Source organism: Peromyscus leucopus, chromosome 9, assembly GCF_004664715.2.
Source record: "Peromyscus leucopus breed LL Stock chromosome 9, UCI_PerLeu_2.1, whole genome shotgun sequence".
Lineage (NCBI taxonomy): Eukaryota > Metazoa > Chordata > Mammalia > Rodentia > Cricetidae > Peromyscus > Peromyscus leucopus.
In genome coordinates, this window is record NC_051070.1 from 41,169,703 (window position 1) to 41,189,224 (window position 19,522).

Consider the following 19,522-nt stretch of genomic DNA (forward strand, 5'->3'; position numbering starts at 1 on the left):
ACTCCACATGAGAGACCTTGATTTGGAAAATGTGGGGATGGGAGGTGGCTTGGGAGGAAAGACTGGGGGGTGGGAGAAGGTGGGATCTGTGATTGGTATGTAGACTGAGTGGAGAATTTCTTAATAAAAATGAAAAAAAAAAAGAATGTAAGAAATGGACAATGAGAAGAGAGACCTTCTTCTTAGCACAACTTGGGCATGGGAACCATGAACTAACAGTAGCCACGAATACTGACCTGGGTTCACAAAATTGGGTCTAACTAATAATCAAGTACATAGAGGAAATGGACTCATGGGTCCTTGCCATTAATTGCTGAAGTATTAGCAACCAATAGCCTCTGGGAAATAAGGAGTGATAATATACATTTGAACACTCATTGGTGGTCCCACCAAGCTCTCAGTTAATTCCAATCTAAGAGTCACACAGTTCATGTGTTTCCGTTCATTTGGCTATTTGTCCCTGTGCTTTATCCAACCTTGGTTTCAACAATTCTTGCTCATATAAACCCTCCTCTTTCTCACTAATTAGATTTCTTGAGCTCCACCCAGGGCCTAGCTGTGGATCTCTGCACCCAGATCCCTCATTTGTTGCATGGGGTTTCTAGCATGACAGTAAGGGTGTTTGGCCATCCCATTACCAAAGTAGATCAGTTCAGGCTGTCTCTCGACCATTCCCAGCAGTCTATTGTGGGGTATCTTTGTGGATTTCTGTGGGCCTCTCTAGCACTTTGTTTCTTCCTATTATCATGTGGTCTTCATTTACCATGGTCTCCTATTCTTTGTTCTCCCTCTCTGTTCTTGATCCAGCTGGGATCTCCTGCCCCCACAGGCTCTCTTCCCTCGACCCTCGCCCTTCATTACCCCCACTCATCTCCAGGCTGTTCATGTAGATCTCATCCATTTCTCTGTCATTGGGTGATCCCCATGTCTTTCTTGGGGTCCTGTTTTCCAGGAAGCCTCCCTGGTGATGTGAATAGAAGTCTAGTCATCCTTGTTCCACATCTAGTATCCTCCTATGAGTGAGTACATACCATGTTTGTCTTTCTGAGTCTGGGTTACCTCACTCAGGATGATTTTTTCTAGATCCATCCATTTGCCTGCAAACCTCATGATGTGATTGTTTTTCTCTGCTGAGTAGTATTCCATTGTGTATATGTACCACATTTTATTTATCCATTCTTCTGAGGGGCCCCCAACTGGATCAGGCCCTCTGAATGGGTGAGACAGTTGATTGGCTTGATCTGTTTGGGAGGCATCCAGGCAGTGGGACCGGGTCCTGTGCTCATTGCATGAGTTGGCTGTTTGAAACCTGGGGCTTATGCAGGGACGCTTTGCTTGGCCAGGGAGGAGGGGACTGGACCTGCCTGGACTGAGTCTACCAGGTTGACTTGGGCGAGGCTTTGCCCTGGAGGAGGTGGGAATGAGGAGTAGGCTGGGGGAAAGGGGAGGGAGGCAGGATGGGGGAGAACAAGGAATCCGTGGATGATATGTAGAACTGAATGGTATTGTAAAATAAAATAAAATTAAAAAGAAAAAATAAAAAATAAAATGATGTAAAGTAATAAAAAAAAGAGCCACATAGACAGCCCTAGCTAAACACTGTAAGACATTAAACACAACCAAAATTAGTAAAAGTTTAGGGCAAACAGTTATAGGTAGGAGGAATCAGGCTCATAGAAATAACAGGGAAATGAGGAGGGGTGACCAGAATATACCACATATATGTATGAAATGGCAATGGATTATAATTTCCTAATAGTCTCTGAAATGCTTTCTTTTTAATACCAGCTGGTCTAGCCATTGACAACTACAAACATCACACTATAGAACTGGCTCTAGATATTCAGTCCTGTGTGCAGGTTTTTATTCCTTGTATTTGATTTAATCTAGCAAACACGGTTTTGCTGATTATTGAAAACATGAATAGAATACATAGTAGAGAAAATGTATGCACATACTCAATAAGAAAGTCTTGGAGACAAAGGTAGGCCTATATTTGAGTACCTGCCACTCTCTTCATACAACATTTCATTGAGTACTAATTACACCAAATTTATAGTAGTGAATTCATTTTTTTCTTTTCTGTATTTCCACAAACTCTCATAATATTGAACTGTGAATCGTTTCCTTTACTATATGTGATAGTATTGTAAAATATATTGGTTTTGTTAAACTGTCTTATTTTCAGTTTTTACATAGTTCCCAATGTTTTTTAAGATAAATCTTGCTATACTAAGTAAACATGCCTCTTTTGAGCAAAATTATTTATTTAAAATTTAAGCATTGAAGAAGAATGTATTTCTAAGAGACAGTACTTAACAATTTTCTAACGTGCATTAAAGATTACAAAGATTGTTTATAATTGATTATGTTCCCATTAACATTGGATGTCAGTTTTATTGTCCCATAGCCTGCCAATCTGATAAGTAAAATAAGTATATCAATTTTATGCTTACCTAAAGCCTAAGGAATAGATATTGAATATGTAATTCTCTTGTTACTGGAAAGTCATAATATCTTTTTGTGAAGTATACTCTGATATTTTAGTACTGTGTGCTGATCACAGCAAATGTTTATTTAGCTTTTTGTTGTTGTTGTTGTTGTTTTCTTTAGTCTGAACCAAATGACAAGACAAGGGGTTACAAAGAGAAAAGTCCTACTGCATGGACATCTACCTAGCCAAAAATCATATGTAAATGCATTTACCTTTGCTGAGTTCAAAATAAAAGTGTCTGTTTTTTTTTTAAATGAAAGTGTCTAACTGACACTAATATCAGATATCAAAGTGTATGTTCCTTTCATACTCTCAGCAGCAAAGCAAATCAGAAAAACACCAACAAATATAATGTTTGTGGATTTTGTTTAAAATGTCTTTAAATCACCATTAAGCCCCTCTGAGGCCAGGCAGTGGTGGCACACACCTTTAATCCCAGCACTCGGGAGGCAGAGCCAGGCGGATCTCTGTGAGTTCAAGGCCAGCCTGGACTACCAAGTGAGTTCCAGGAACACAGCACAAAGCTACACACAGAGAAACCCTGTCTCAAAAAACCAAAAAAAAAAAAAAAAAAAAAAAAACCCTCTGAGAAGAAACACATTAATGAAGATGTAATGTTTGTTTAAGGGAAGTGGTCAAACATGCACTGTGGAGCAAAATTCTAGCTCAGGGGTAAAACAATACCAGACTGCTAACTTTAGCATCTGCAATTTCTTCAGAAGTTTCATAGGCAGAATGAAATGCATTATTTTTCCAGTTGTAATTTTTGTAATGATTAAGTATCTTTGGTACTGTATTGAGTTTAGAATCACAGTAATGAATAATGATTGTGGTCCTTGAAAGATGTGTGTGTGTGTATACAAATTTGTATCTGTATATCTCTGTGTATCTGGCACTATGGTTTCACAACAGTATAACTTTTTAGTCTATACAATTACATTAAATCGAAAACCTTCTGTTTCACACATAAAATTGAAAAGTTACCTATTTAATGAACCATGTTGGAATATAAAATTTCTCTTCTTCTAGCTATAATGCTTTTAAATTTCCTTTCTAAAATAAGAAAAATCATAAAAGAAGCCATGAGAAAAGGTTAGTGCTATTGATGGAAATGGCCCTGAGAATGAGTACTTCTAAATTTAACTGTGTGAGAAATCAAACACAATGTATGTAAAAGACAGAAAGCATAGTAAACAATTCTAAAATAACAAATGTTTAATGTACAGTTTATGAGGTCAAAAATGTTAATATTTCTAGCTTTACACTTCATAAACACTAAGACATACATATTAAATATTATTTATGATTTGGGACCTTCTAAAATGAGGAACATGAAATGTTTTTATTTGGTCATATTTAGTGTGAAAGCAACTGCAGTTTACAAAATAACTGATTTTTAAAAGAAAATACATTAATAATTCTTATGTTATTGGCACATATTACTTAATACTGTTCTTTCAAGAATACCAAATCTGATGCAGTTCCTAACCAATGAGAAACACTTAGAAATTTTAAGTCATTTAAAGGAGAAAACATAAAATCATTGGTTATATCATGGATATCTAAATATCACAATAATTTTGTGTTTAATTGGGATGTACATTGTTATATATCAGATAATATTTTATTGGTGTGTAATAAAATAGCAAGTTTATAATATATTAAATAGGTTACTCTCATGAAAAATATATAAATATAATAAAACCAAATCTACTAAACTATAAATATTGCTAAGAAATTTCTTTAAAAAATAGGAGGAATATGCATTGTTTAGGAACAGAGACTATAGTTTTTATTAATAAATTTTCCTATGACAATTTAATATATGTTCATAGGTCATTCTGGTTACTTTGCATAGTATCCTTTCTCACTCCTGTCAGCTCCATTTCATACTTACAAATCACTTTCCCATATCTATTCATTTATTTTCTTTTAGTGTCCCTGAGAGTTTAAGTAGAGCCATCTATGTGATCCTAAGTTTGGAAGTCACCATCAAAGCCTTGGGTTTTTTGGAGATTAGCTTTATACAAATTATCTATAGATTTTATATTATTAGAGTAAAATATAGAAGGTCATTTTGAATCTAGAATTTGGCAAGCTAGAAATATTTTTTATATCATTGTAAGTAATCTAGACTAGACCAAAAAACTGTGAAAACAAATTTAAAATATTTAAGTCATTTGAATCCAACAGTTACAACAAATATTAAAATATTACATTATTCAGTATAACAAAATTTTCAAAAATATTTTCAGTAATATTATTTATGCTTATAAAATTTTGATATAATAATTATGAAATACATTTGGAATAGAAAAGTGAAGTATGTTTTGCTAAACAGCTATGTGTCATACAGAATAAAAGAAAGACATGTTAACCAATATTTTATATCTTGTATAAAATTGCATCTTAATCTTGCAATGCATAAAATAATCTAAATACAGAGGAAAGCCCTTTATTTTGTAAAGGAAATCACAGTAGAGATCTCTTTGTATTTAACTGAAACTTAAAGAACTGAGAGTATAATTATTACCTATACACTGTGGTCAATGAATGTCTATGCAATCCAGTGTTTATAGTGTAATGCAATAGAATGTCCCAATGGGATGAAAAATAGGCCAGCTGTGATTTTTGCTGTAATCCCTCTGTCCCTGACATTAGCCACAGAACTCAATGAATAAATCTTAATTCATTTTTAATGCTTGATGTTAAAAGTGCTTAAGTTGATTAAATTGTACCATCAGCTGTATAATAAATTATGTACAAACATATTTTCTTTGATTTAAGATTCATTTAAAATATTGTCTGTTTTGTCAAATGTTCATAATTTCCTCTTTCTCACTTATCTTTACACCAAAGCTGTACTAGGCATCTCTTTCCAGTTATTAGTTACATACACAGGAAATTTTAGTTCCTTTTATTAAGTTTAATTTTTTTCTTTATTGAAGTGAGAAATCATTATATAGATGTAAAAATAGTTTAAGGCTTAGCAAGGTGCTTGATACATCATAATACTCAATATTTTATTGGGAAGTAGTCATGTTATTTTAAAAAATATATTTTCTTGATTTTCATTTTTTTTCTCTATACTTTTGGTAAGAATTTTCATTAAAATATATTCTCTATTTTCTTCAAGACCAGTATTATTAATATAATATTTTTATTGGTCTAATATACAAAGTTTTAGTCTTTAGTACTCTCTTGGTAGAATGCAGAAGGCTCTGCTGTCCGATGTTATCATCCATCCCTGGTGCATGGGCAGGCTTTTGGGAATACGGTGCCTGTGGTGTGATGCCTTGCACAGTCTTGGTGCAGTGGGAAGGGCTTGGACCTGCCTATGCTCAGTGTGCTGGGCTCTGCTGATTCCCCATGGGAGACCTCGATTTGGGAGATGTGGGGATATGGGGTTGCTTGGGAGAGAGGCTGGGGTGTGGGAGGAGGGAGGAGATGGGATCTGTGGGTGGTATGTAATGATATAGAAAAAAAATTATATTAATAAATGTAAAAAAAAACCCAAAACAAAACAAAGTAGAAAATTTCTTAATAAAGAAAAATGAAAAAAAAAAGATTGTGAAATGATACAAGTCTGCATTAGGAACAAGTGTGAAGACATCATGGCATTTACAATCACAGACTGAGAATTGCATTGTGAAATAATGAAAAGGCAGTGGTCTAGTGCTTAGGTCTCTTTTATGAGAACATGAATTGACCAGTTATCAATGAGATACGGTTTACCTCCCCCAGTTTATTGAAGGAGCAGTAACTTGCATTATTTCATTCAAAATTGCAACATGCCCATGAGAAAAAGAAAGAAAGATCACACATAACTAGAAATCTTGATAAAATTAAAAATAGTTTGTATGTGGAAAAATATCTGTACATTGTGTACCAAAAATTTACAGAAATCTAAATATATAAGATTTAAAACATAATAAATGCAGACATCAGAAAATAAGTGATGAACATCAACTCATATGAATACCGTAAATCTAATAAAATGGGCTCTTTTATAAAATATACAATAGTTAGTCAATTAAAATTATTTATTTTTGAAGAAGGACTATAGTTGATAATTTTCCTGTGTCCTGCCCAGTCTGCAGCTGCTCAGACCCGAGTAAACATACAGAGGTTTATTTTAATTAAAACTGTTCAGCCATTAGCTCAGACCTACCACTGAATAGCTCTAACACTAAAACTGAACCCATTATTGTTAATCTATATGTTGCCACGTGTTTTGTAGTAAGAGAGACAGCAAGAAGGCAAGGGGAGATGCCAGCTAGCTGTCCAAGATATAACATGTAATGGGATGCAAGTAAAGCCACAGAACATGTGACAAAATATAAATTAACAAAAATTGACTGAATTTAAGTGTAAGAGCTAGTCAGTAGAAAACCTGAGCTAATGGCCAGTTTTAACTAATATAAGCCTCTGTGTGTTTACTTGGGTCTGAGTGGCTGTGGACCAGGTGGGACACACAGACAGACAGACATACACACACGACGAGTGCACACACACACACACACACACACACACACACACACACAAACACACAAACACAAACAAAACAAAACAAAAAAACCCTCTAGCTACAAAGGACCTTCAAACCACAGAAGAAGATTTCATACTGGAAAATGACAATAAAACTAAACACAGATGTATAGTCAGCTATAATTTACAACAGTGACTTTGACTCTCTTTTCTGGGAAATCCAGCAGTGTAGAATGTAATTTAAGGATCAGAACAAAATACAACCATTGAGATGAAAACATGTCTTCATTCAGTATTTCAAGACAAGAAACAAAGTTGGCATAGTATCTTTCTGAAACACATCACATTTCTCCATTTGGGGAGGAAGCTGTCCAGTTAGAATGAAGGAGACAAATCATTGGTGACTTGACTCATCAATGCATGTTCTCTTACAGAAACAAACACATGATGACAAATATTGTCCATCTCCCCCATGGGATAAGTAAACATTACTATCACATAGTCAGCCTCTGGAAAGGGAAAGTGGGTTAGTAAATGGGCTCAAAGGTTTATATGTGGGCAAATCCACCTCTAATTATTCAGTTGGGCCTATTTTTTTTAGAAACCTATGCTGTATTTTCTATTAGTATTAATATTACTTTCACTTACAGTTAGCATCCAAAATAAAGTTTTCATTGTGACATCATCATGCATCATTATGCTTTGTACTCCCCATGTACTCTGCTGTTCCTTTCCTGCCTAGTCCCTCCTCGACTGCAAAAAAAATCTTACCTTTCACCTCCTCTTCCCTCCTTCAGACTTCTTCCTGCTCTCTGACAATCTCCTTAAATACAAAAATTCTTAATATTAAATATGTTATTATATATGTTCTCCATATATCCTACTTTGCTGATTCAGATTTAATTAGGGAAATAATCTGCTAACCTGGGGATCATCATGTCCCACAGCATGAATGGCAGAATGGCATAACCCCAGATATATTGATAATCTGTGGTTAGGAAGAATGAGGATTATCATTCAAAAGTCATACTTCTTAAGTGCAGAATACACTAAGGAGGCAAGCTACCCTTTTTAGGGCCTTAAAATTACACAGTGGCATAGCTATGTATTAAAACTCCCAACTTACTGGCCAACAAATTGAGTTTCTAATTTTCTCTTAATATTTGGTTGTCAGTGGCCTATGATTCTGTCAGGTCCTCAACACTGTCTCTAGTCTTTTCTTTTATTGCTTGTTTCTTTTATTTCAGGATTTATTCTGTAAAATGATCTTCAAAAGATGATGTTTTAGAATTGCCTGATGTATATCTATATGGAAAAAGAAGTAAAATTTACTATATACAGTTAATTACTTTAACTCACTAAACCTTTCAGTGGACAAATTGCTTGTTGCCAAGCCTGAGGACTTGATTCTGATCCTCTTAACACAGAGAAGAAAAAAAGAATCAACTCCCACAAAACATCCTCTAATTTCTGTGTGTGTGCCATGCCATGCAAGCACACATGCACAACAAGCACACACAAACACATATGCAAAATAAATAAGTAGATATAAAAATACTTAAAATTAAAATAAAGTATAAGCAGATAGTTAAAATTAATTACAAAAGTGTTTACAATGCATTTATTTCATGCAATATTATTGAATTATGTTTTCACATGTATGGTGATTCAAAGAGTGTGTTCATATTTCCTAAATCAAATAAAAGATCTGTATTCATATTATCAATGTTCAACCTGAAAAAATTTAATTTTAAATTAATATTTGCCCCAAAGTGCCCATCATTATGGATGAATCATTACCATTAATAGCTCTACAATGTTCCATCTTTCTAGATGTCCATCTTTCTGCAAAACTCATTTCTTACCTTCTAAATCAGATTCATCCACAGTTGGCCACAATTGTCTTTCATTTCTCTTAATATGTTCAATAGTCATTTTAGTGACAAATCACAAAAAAACACCATAAATAGTAATAAAATCTTAAACATAATTTGTCATGCTTTCAATGAAACATTTTGAGAAAAAGAAACAGATGCCAATGAAGAATTGATTTCACCTGTCAGTGGTACCTGTGGGATGATTGGTACTGATGCTGCCCATACATGCATGATGATATCACTAATCCCAGTCCTCATTAAAAATCCAAAACCAAGGTAAAAGGATTTGAATAAAAGAAGGTCAGTGAAGGACTCAACCTGAATTTACCTCATTTTAAATATGCACTTGCTTATCAAGTGATATTTTGCTAATTATTTTTTAAGAAATCTAAAATAGAAATAATTAAACATATTAGTTTTCTTGTAGATTATTATATTAATTTTTAATATTTTGTTATACTAAATATTATAAAATTATGTATAATAGTAGAATTTCAAGAAATGGATAATAATTATACGTAAAGTATTAAACCATTCCTAGAAACTAAAACTGAGTGTAGTTTACTCAAAAGAAAATGCCTTTTTAAATTACTCATGAATACTAATTTTGTGTTTGTTCAGGTTGACTACATCTATGTCAAATAGCATTTGATTTATTATTTTATTAATATTTAGTAGGTATTCAGAGATTTCATTTTGTTATAAATTGTCTTTCTGAGTAAAGGTATTATTATTGATGCCAATATCATTCTTGAGCCATAAACAATTAATCAGGGTAACTTCAAGTTCATTAATATATCAATATTGTTTAATACTGGGAAAGACATTGGTTTTACTAAAATATAATAACCAAGAATTAAGTTTTTCATATTATTGTGTATACTTACATCCAAAGAGACTGCTCTTAATGTTTGAATGTAGGCACGACTGCTACTGAGTCAGGTCCAGTTCAGCATGACTATGATGGACTATTCCTTACACTTATTTAATTTATTCTTTTCTTTTTGTGGTCTAATGTGGAGTCTGTGATTGTAAGAATAATGTCAGCACAGTGGATAATTAAGACTTAAATCAAAGTGTCATATACAATCAGCAAATCTTTATGGAGGATGGTTTTTACTAACAAATTTAGATTATCAGTGTTGTGGAAAGACAGGTAATGAGATTTCCTGCATGTCTTCCTGCAGATATATCAATGGCCAAGGGAAAAATGGGGTGCATCATAAGAAAGTAAATTATTTTGAGTTTACAATGAAGAGATGAGTATTTCTTATTTGAAACAGAAATGATTTTTAAAATTTCATTAACAATTTTTGTAAAAATATTGCAAATAAAAAACACACATTATTAAGCACACCAATAATCTGTGTATCTCAGTTAAATTCTGTGCAGTTTATATTTACTATTTTCATAATGAGAAACTTCACATTAAGTTATGTATTTTTAAATCACTGGGTAATAAAACACACAGAAATTCCTTAGGGAATCTCTGCAATTTTGGTAACTCTAGGTCTATATGTTTGCTTCCACTCATTACAAGAATCACTGCAAAGGAAAAGCACTTTCAAAAAGATTATATCAGTATTCTTAACAGTTAATAAATTTCCTCTTTTTGTTTTCTTATATTCCTTTTAATCAAACTTAAATTGAAATAATAAAGGTTCCTACACAGAAAGTAGTAATAAATCTAACTCTTTACTTAGTTCTGATTGGCATCAAAAATAGAGTGTTCAGAAAGTAAATTGTTAGAATTTTATTTTATCTTTTCTAATTGGAACTTTTATTTACTCTTCTCAAAACTTGAGCTCTATGTAGAGTAGAATATTTCCCTATAACAAAACATTGTGTCTTTACATTGGGATACTGAGTGAAATCCAGCTTTTTGCCTGATCACTACTCTTACAAGTAACACTATGGAAATTTCAGCATTAGTGGTAAGTGTGGATCATTATGTTCTTCATAATAGATTATAAAGCATCCCTGTGAATTATAACATTATCAAAAGCTAGTCATTTCTTGTTTTGGTAAGGGTTAGAGCAATTATTTATTTTCTCAGCAGTGTGATTTTTAGGTTCAAAGTATTTTCAGGGTTACCACAGTTCTCATCTAAATGTAAATAGAAGTGTCTGCAAGCTGGAAGGAATGGGATTTTACTAAAATTATCCTTTTATTCACAATGTATATTTTCTGTTTTCTAAAGTAGAAAATAATTATCTTTCACAATAAAAATTTTCCAAGTTGTATCTAAGACAAATTACCTATAAATATTTTAATTCATTTCTGTTTTAAGGAAAGGTTAAAATAGAAGTTGACATTTTTCTTTAATTGAAATAAATTTTTCATATAATATATCCTGATTACAGTTTCCCCTCCCTCTACTCTTCCCAGTTCCTCCACTCCTCTTCTCCCATTTAGATTCACCCCATTTCTGTCTCTCTTAAGAAAATAAGATAAAACAATACAAACATATTGGAAAAGAACAAAACAAACATACATAAGGAAAAGAGCCCCCTAAAAGGCACAAGAAATCAGAGATACACTTGTTTGCATACTCAGGAATCCCATAAATATACAAAACCAGAAGACATAATATATACACAAAGACCTGTAGAGTGTAAAAGAGAAAAATAATAAAAAATAAAAAAATACAAACACATAGTATGAAATAATGAAAAGAATAGAAAAAGCACTGACCTGACATTTTACCAGAAGGAACCTCCAATGATGCAGTTTAGTTTGTTTTCTGTTGACTGTCTGCTGGGCATACACATTGCCTTTAAGAGTAGTTTGTTTCCTGAATGAGACTCCCTTGGATAAAACTAAATTTTCATTTACAATTTGTAATCAATTGGTATAGTTTCTATGTTAGAGATGGTGGCATGTTTCCATTTTTTTTTCAGGTCCAGGACCTCATCTGGAGCAAACCCCAACAAGCCCATTGCATTCTGTCTCAATTTCTATGAGTTCTCATGTTTTTCTGTCTTGTTTGGGATGCCTTATTTCCTTGGTGTCCTCCATCCTTTCTTGCTCTTATACTCTTTCCTGCCTCTTCTTCTGCATAGTTCCCAGAGACCTTGTGGGTTTATATTTGAGGGAGAAACCTGTGTTGGGCTGAATGTTCAAAGGCCTCACATGCTCTGCTTGTTAATCAGGCTGTAGGTTTCTGTATTTGTTCCCTTCTGCTACAGGAGGAAGCTTCTCCAATGATGGCTATGTAAGAGTACAGCAGAATCTCAGTACTACACATTTTATTGTTACATTTCTTGACTAGAACAGTATATTTTCTTATACTTACTTCCCTGGACTATCTAGTTTCAGATTTTGGTTCACAAAATCTTTGTTGATTATGGATTTCATCTTACAGTGTGGGAAATCAAATCAGATATTGATTGGTTTATCCAACAAGCTTTGTGCCACTTTTGTGCTATCTAATCTTTGCAGTCAGGACAGCATTGAAGATGAAAGTGTTTGTGGTTTGGTTGATGGTTTTGTTTCTACTTTGGAAGCCTGTAAAGTATCCTCTGGTATCGTGAACTTTAATACCCCATAGGTGTGAAGACTCTAGGTAAGATTCAGCTTGACTTCTCTGTATTTAGTGAGTTATGTATGTGTTGTCTTCAGCATTGGGGCTTTGTTTTCAGTTTATGGAGAGAAACCTATAGTCTTGCCAACATTCTGAATTGTTTGGGGTTCACATGGGACTCCTTCAGCCAACAACTCAATCAGAACTAACACAAGTGTAATTCTGGAATCTTCATTTTTGTGACAAGAAATGTCCAGTTGGGGCTTTGTCCTCCATGTTATTTAGTAACTTTATATAGATCCCCTTCATATATATATATATATATATATATATATATATATATATATATATATATATATATATATGCTTAAACTGTATTAGATTCCTTTATTACCCCTCAGACAGCCTTTAACTTTTGCTGTCTCTCTTTTGTAATCTGGTCTTCTTCTTCCCTCCCCACTCATCTTGATCCAGGGAATGCAGCCACTTCTACCCTCCATCCATCCATCACTTATATTTCAGTATTTTTGGAAGATCTATCTGTTCTCCATTTTCTCTTACCTTCTACCTAATTTCTGTGGTTCTATGGATTATAGCTTGTTTATCATTGATTTAACAACTAATATTCAAATATAAATGAATGAATATCATATTTGTTATTACCTCAGTCATTATTTTAATGCCTGAGTAATGTTCCATATGTAATGGTACCACATTTTCTTTATCCATTCATCTGTTGAGAGACATCAAGTTTATTTCCAATGTTCTGCTGTTTTGAATGAATCATCAATAAACATGTTTGTGCAAGTGTCTCTGAGATAGGATGAGGCATCCATTAAGTATGTTCCCAACAGTACTGTAGTGAGATCCTCAGGTAGACTGATTCACAACCCCTGAGGAACTTCCACAATGATTACCATAGTAGCTACACAACTTTGCAGTCCTACCAGCAATGGAGGAGTTTTCCCCTTACTCCACATCCATATCAGCATGAGATGTCATTCGTTTTATTGATCTTAGCCATTCTGGTGTGTGGAAAATGAAATCTCAAAGTAGTTTTGGGTTACATTTCTCTGCTGTTTAATGATGCTGAAAATTTCTTTAAGTGTTTCTTAGACATTTGAAATTCTTTTCATTTTTGAGAATTCTGTTTAGATAAGTATCCCAATTTATATTTATTTTGCTTGTTTATTGGATATTCAGTTTTTTAAAATTTTCTTTATATTTTGCATTTTAGCCCTCTATCAGGTTGCCAAAACAGTCTTTTTCTCACCCTGTAGGCTGCCACTTTGTCCAAAGGATAGTATTCTTGGCCATGCAAGAGTTTCTCAATTTTAATGTTCCATTTAGTAATTGTTCTTAATACCTTTTCTAATGGTGGTCTGTTCAGAAAGTCTTTTCCTGTGCCAATGAGTCCAAGGTTATTTTCCATTTGCTCTTCTCTCAGACTCAGTGCCTCTTGTTTTATATGGAAGAATTTGATCCATTTGGAATTGAGGTTTCTGCATGGTAATAAGCATAGATCTGTTTCAGTTCATTGATATGTAACTATGTTGTTTGACCAGCATCACATGTTGAATTGCTGTCTTTTGTCCAGTTAATATTTCTGGATTCTTTATCAATAATGGAGTGTCCATATGTGTGTGGATGTATGTATGGATCTTCAGTTCACTTCAATTGACCGGTGTGTCTGTTTTCATGGCAATGACATGTTTTTATTACTATAAATCTGTAGTACAATTTGTGGTCAGGGACAGTAATAAATCCCACACTTTTTTTTGTTTTCATGTTTTATTTTAGTCAGAATTAATTTATTTTTAGCTATCCTAGGGTATATATGTTTCCATATGAAGTTTAGAATTGTCCTTTCAACATCTGCGAAAATTTGTGTTGTAATTTTAATGGGAAGTTGCATTGTGTCTAAAGATTGCTTTTGATAAAATGGCATTTTCACTATGTTAATTCTGTGGTTCCATGAGAATAGGAGATCTTTCAGTCTTCTGGTATGTTGAACTTACTACTTCAATGTCTTAAACTTTTTATGATACAAGAATTACATTTGCTTTGGTAGGGTTACCACAAGATTTTAACATAATTTGATGCTATCCTGAAACTAATTCTTTCCCTTTCTACATTTAATGAGAAGATTATATGTTTTTATCTTTCATTTATTTAAAATGATAGTTTGTACTTACCAAGTTATGTATGTAACAATCTATCTCTGGGATGAAGCCTACTTTTTAATAATGGGTGAGCTTTTGATGTATTCTTGAATTTGATTTGCTGGTATTTAATTGAAAATTTTTGCATCTAACTTCATAAAAGAAATTGGTCTGTAAATCTATATCTTTGTTGGAGCTTTTTATGGTATAGGTATCAGGGTAACAGTGGCATCATAAAATGAAATGGGAAGTATTATTTTGGTTTCTATTTTGTGGAATAATTTGAAGAGTAGGAACTGACTCTTCTATGGAATAAAAGTAACAATACATGATAAAACCATCTCATTCTGGCCATTTTTTTTTTCATTAGGAGATTTTGAATTACCATTTCTATTTCCCTAGGTGTTATGGATCTGTTTAACTGGCTTATTTGTCTTTATTTAATTATGTATTAGGAAAATTATCTATCTCTGCTCTATTTTCCAATTTAATGTAGAACAAGTTTTGAAGTATGTCCTTGTGATTTTCTGTATTTCCTCAATGACAGCTGTTATGTCCCCTTTCGTTCTTATTTTTATTAATTTGGCAGTTCTCTCTCTGCCTTTCACTTGATTCGTGTGAGAATATGTCAATTACTTTATTTTTCTCAAGGAACTAACTCTCTGTTTCATTGGTTGTTTGTACTTTTTCATTTCTAGTTTATTGATTTTACCCTTGAGGTTGGTTATTTCTTGTCATCTACTTTGGGGTGAGGTTTCTTCTTTTTGCTATAGAAGTTTCAGGTGTACTGTTGGTTATTAGTGTGAGGTCTCTCCTTTTTTAAATTTTTTTGTATGTAGGCACTTAATCCTATGAACTTGCCTTTTAGATCAGCATCATAGTGTGGTGGTATTGTGTTCCCCAAATTATTATGCGGCCTAATAAATTTATCTGGGGTCAGAGAACTAGATACAGAGGCTAGAAAGTAGTGGCACTCACACCTTTAATCCTAGCATTCCGGAGGCAGAGATCCCCCTGGATCTCTGTGAGTTCATGGCCATACTGAAAACAGCCAGGCATGGTGACACTGGCCTTTAATCGCAGAAAGTGAGCCTTTAATTCCAGGGAGTGAGGCAGAAAGCAGAAAGGTATATAAGGTGTGAAGATCAGGAACCAGAAGCATTTGGCTGGTTAAGCTTTTAGGTTTTGAGCAGCACAGTTCAGCTGAGATCCATTCAGATATGAGGACACAGAGGCTTCCAGTCTGAGGAAACAAGATCAGCTGAGAAGTTGGCCAAGTGAGGATAGCTGTGGCTTGTTCTGTCTGTCTGATCTTCCAGTGTTCACCCCAATACCTGGCTCAGGTTTGATTTTATTAATAAGACCCTCTAAGATTCATGCTACATCATAATTTCCCATAAGTTGTGGCACATTGTATTTTCATTTTCACTCAGGTTTAGAAAGTCTTAAATTTTTATTTTGACCCATTTTTTATTCAGTAGTGTGTTGTTCATTAATTTATAAGCTTTTTATTGTTTCTGTAGTTGGTATTCATGTTTAATCTGTGGTGTTCTAATAGGATGCAGGGATTTTTTTTTTTATCTGTTGAGACTTCCTTTGTGTCTAAGTATGCATTTTGATTTTGAGCAATTCCAGGATGTGCTAAGAAGAAGATATATTCTTTTGTGTTGGAGTGATATTTGAGTGTCTTTGTATTTACTACACAGATATTAAGAATTGCAGTGTCTTCTTGGAGGATTTTGATTTCCTTTGATAAGTATGTTATTTCCTTTCTTATCTTTTGGTTAGTCTTGGTGTGAAATCTATTCTGTTAAATATTAAAATGACCTCACAAGTTTGCTTCTTACGATCATTTGCTTGTAATATCTTTTTGCATCCCTTTAAACTGAGGTGATTTCTTTTCATGATATTAATGTTTGTTTCTTAGATGCAGCAGATAGATGGGTAGGGTTTTGGGTTCATTTTGTAAGTCTGTCTTCATATTAGAGGATAAAAACCATTGATGTTGACAAATATCAATGAGCAGTAATTACTTTTTCCTGTCATTTTGGTGTGTGTGTGTGTGTGTGTGTGTGTGTGTGTGTGTGTGTGTGTTTGTGTTTCCCTCTTTTTGATTTGCTTATCTAGGCTTACTTATTCTTTGTATTTACATGTATGTGATTAATCTCTTCAGGTTTAAAATTTCTGCATACCTTCTGTAGGTCTGGGTTTCTGGATAAATACTGCATAAACTGGTTGTATCGTAGAATTTTTTTTTTTTTTTATTTATTCACTCCATATTTTGTGATAGAAAGTTTTCCTGGGTAAAGTAGTCAGGGCTGACGTATTTACTTTTTTAGAATTTGTAGAACATCTTTCTGTGCCCTTCTGGCTTTTAGAGTCTTCATTGAGAAGACACATGTTATTCTATTAGATCTATCTTAATGTTACTTGGTCTTTTCTCCTTGAAGCTATTAATATTCTTTGTTGTTATTGTTGTTGTTCTATATGTTTAGTGTTTTGATTTTGTGTTATGGGAATTTGTTTTCTGCTCTAGTCTATTTGGTGTTTTGTATGCTTCTTGTACCTTGATAAGCATCTCCTTCCATAGGGCAGGGAAATTTTCTTCTATGATTTTGTTGAAAATGGTTTCTGTGCATATTACCTGGGTTTCTTGTCTTTCTTCTATTCCTATTGATTGTAGATTTGATTTTATAACATTGTCCTGATCTCCTTGATATTTTATGCCTGGAGTTTTTAGATTTTATGTTTTCTTTGATTGAGGTATCCATTTTTTCTCTCTTATCTATAATGTCTGAAATTCCATCTTCCACATCTTATATTCTGCTTGTGAAGCTTACCTCTGAGCTTCTGTTCCAGATTTCCCTCATTTTGGGTTTGCTTTATTGATTATATTTCCACTTTCAGGTATGAAACTCTTCTGTTTATTTCCTTCCATTGTTTGTATTTGCATAGATATTTTTCTTTTTTTATTATTTTTTAATTATTTTTTCATTTTACATACCAACCACAATTCTCCCTTCCTCCCCTTCTCCTGTTCCCCACATAACCCCATTTCACCCCCCACTCTCTCCTCATAGGGGTAAGGCTTCCCTTCGGTAGTCAACAACACTGGCTGACATAAAAGGTTGGGGCAAGACTAAGCCTCTTCCCCCTTCATCAAGGCTGAGCAAGGTATCCCACAATAGGAAATGGACTCTAACAAGTCAGTTTATGTACCCAGGATAGGTTATGGTCCCATTGCCAGGGGACTCACAAACACATCAAGTCACACAATTGTCAGCCACATTCAGAGGGCCTAGTTCAGTCCCATGCAGACACTCCTGCTGTCAGTTCAGAGTCCCTGAGCTCCCACAAGCTGGGGTCTGTGGTTTTTCACATAATGATTTTGACCCTCTTTGCTCCTATAGTCCCTCTTCCCTCTCATCAACTAAACTTTAGAAGGTCAACCAAGTGTTTGGCTGTGGGTCTCTGTATCTACTTCCATCAGTCACTGGATGTAGGGTCTGTGATGAGAATTAAGGAAGTCACCAATCTGAATACTGGGGAAGGCTAGTTCAGGCACCCTCTCCACCATTGCTTAGCTGAGTCTTAGCTGGGGTTGTCCTAGTGAGTTACTGGGGATTTCCCTAACTCCAGGTTTCTCCTTAACACTATATTGACTCCCTCTATCAAGATACCTCCTTCATTGCTCTCCCACTCCAATTTATTCACCTCTTTAAAGCCTTCTGCATATTTATAAAGGCTATTTAAAGTTCTTGTCTTGGTATTCAGCATTGTTTTGCTTTTCTCTGGACCATGTGTAATAGGGCTCCCAGGATCTTGTGGAGATGTATTATTATTATTGCTGTTATTAATTGTGTTTTTAGATTGTAGTCAACCATTTGCATTTGGGATGATTGTACCTCTAGGTGCTCATAACTGCCTTATCTTTGTTGTGTGGGTATTTTCTTTCTTGATAGCTATTGTTCTGTCTGAGATCTTAAGATTGTATGGTTGCTGTGTGTTATCTGGTAGAGAATTGTCCTGGGATTTTGCAAAAGGTAGCCACAGGAGATTCTGGATAGAATGTGTTTCTAGGTAATGGGAACTGACATTTAATAATGGGAATTGGCTGGAAAGGTGGGGAAATAAACAAGTCTACAGGACTCCTGAGGTTAACTAATATGTGGCCTAATGTGTTATATAAGCTTTGATGATGATGTGAGATAATACATATTAAGTTATATTATTTTTGTGTTTTAATAATACCACTATCAATATTCTCTCTGTATATTCTGATTATATATATATGAACCATTTTGTTATTTATTTACTAAAATTCTTGTTTAATCTTAGGTTTTTCCCAACAGAGATCATATCACATTTGTGTTTTATGCCCACTCATCTATAAATAAATAATCATAAGGATACAATTTCAAAATCAATATTTGCAAAATGCTTTGATTCTATAAAACTGTCAGTCAAGAATATGGTAATGACCACAGTATGCCTCATCCCTGTGGTGATGGTGCAGCTAAGTATAAGGGACAAAAGGCAAGCTTCAAACAAAGTCACTTGATCAAAGAATGTGACACATCCATGAGATTAGGGAATATATACACTACCTATAAATGGAAGCAATTATTTACAATTGGTAATATACATTGAATAAATAAAGGTTAAGAAAAGAAACATTCCTGGTATAATAGTCTCTTCAAAACTTAACAGATGCAACAACTTTCCAGGAATTAAAAGTTCAAACATCTTACATAATTGCTGGTGTAGATATTCATAGACATCACAGGCTCCTAAGTGAGCCTAAAATTTATTTTTAATATAGTGTACCAAAAAGTAAGCATTTAGAAAAAGGTTACAGCTTGTCTATATTAAGTTACTATTGAAGTATAAAGAGAAGTTTGCTTGAATTAGTGAGGAGAATATGAACACACCATATGAATAACTTAACAAAAGAGTTTCTAAAAGAAATAGATGATGA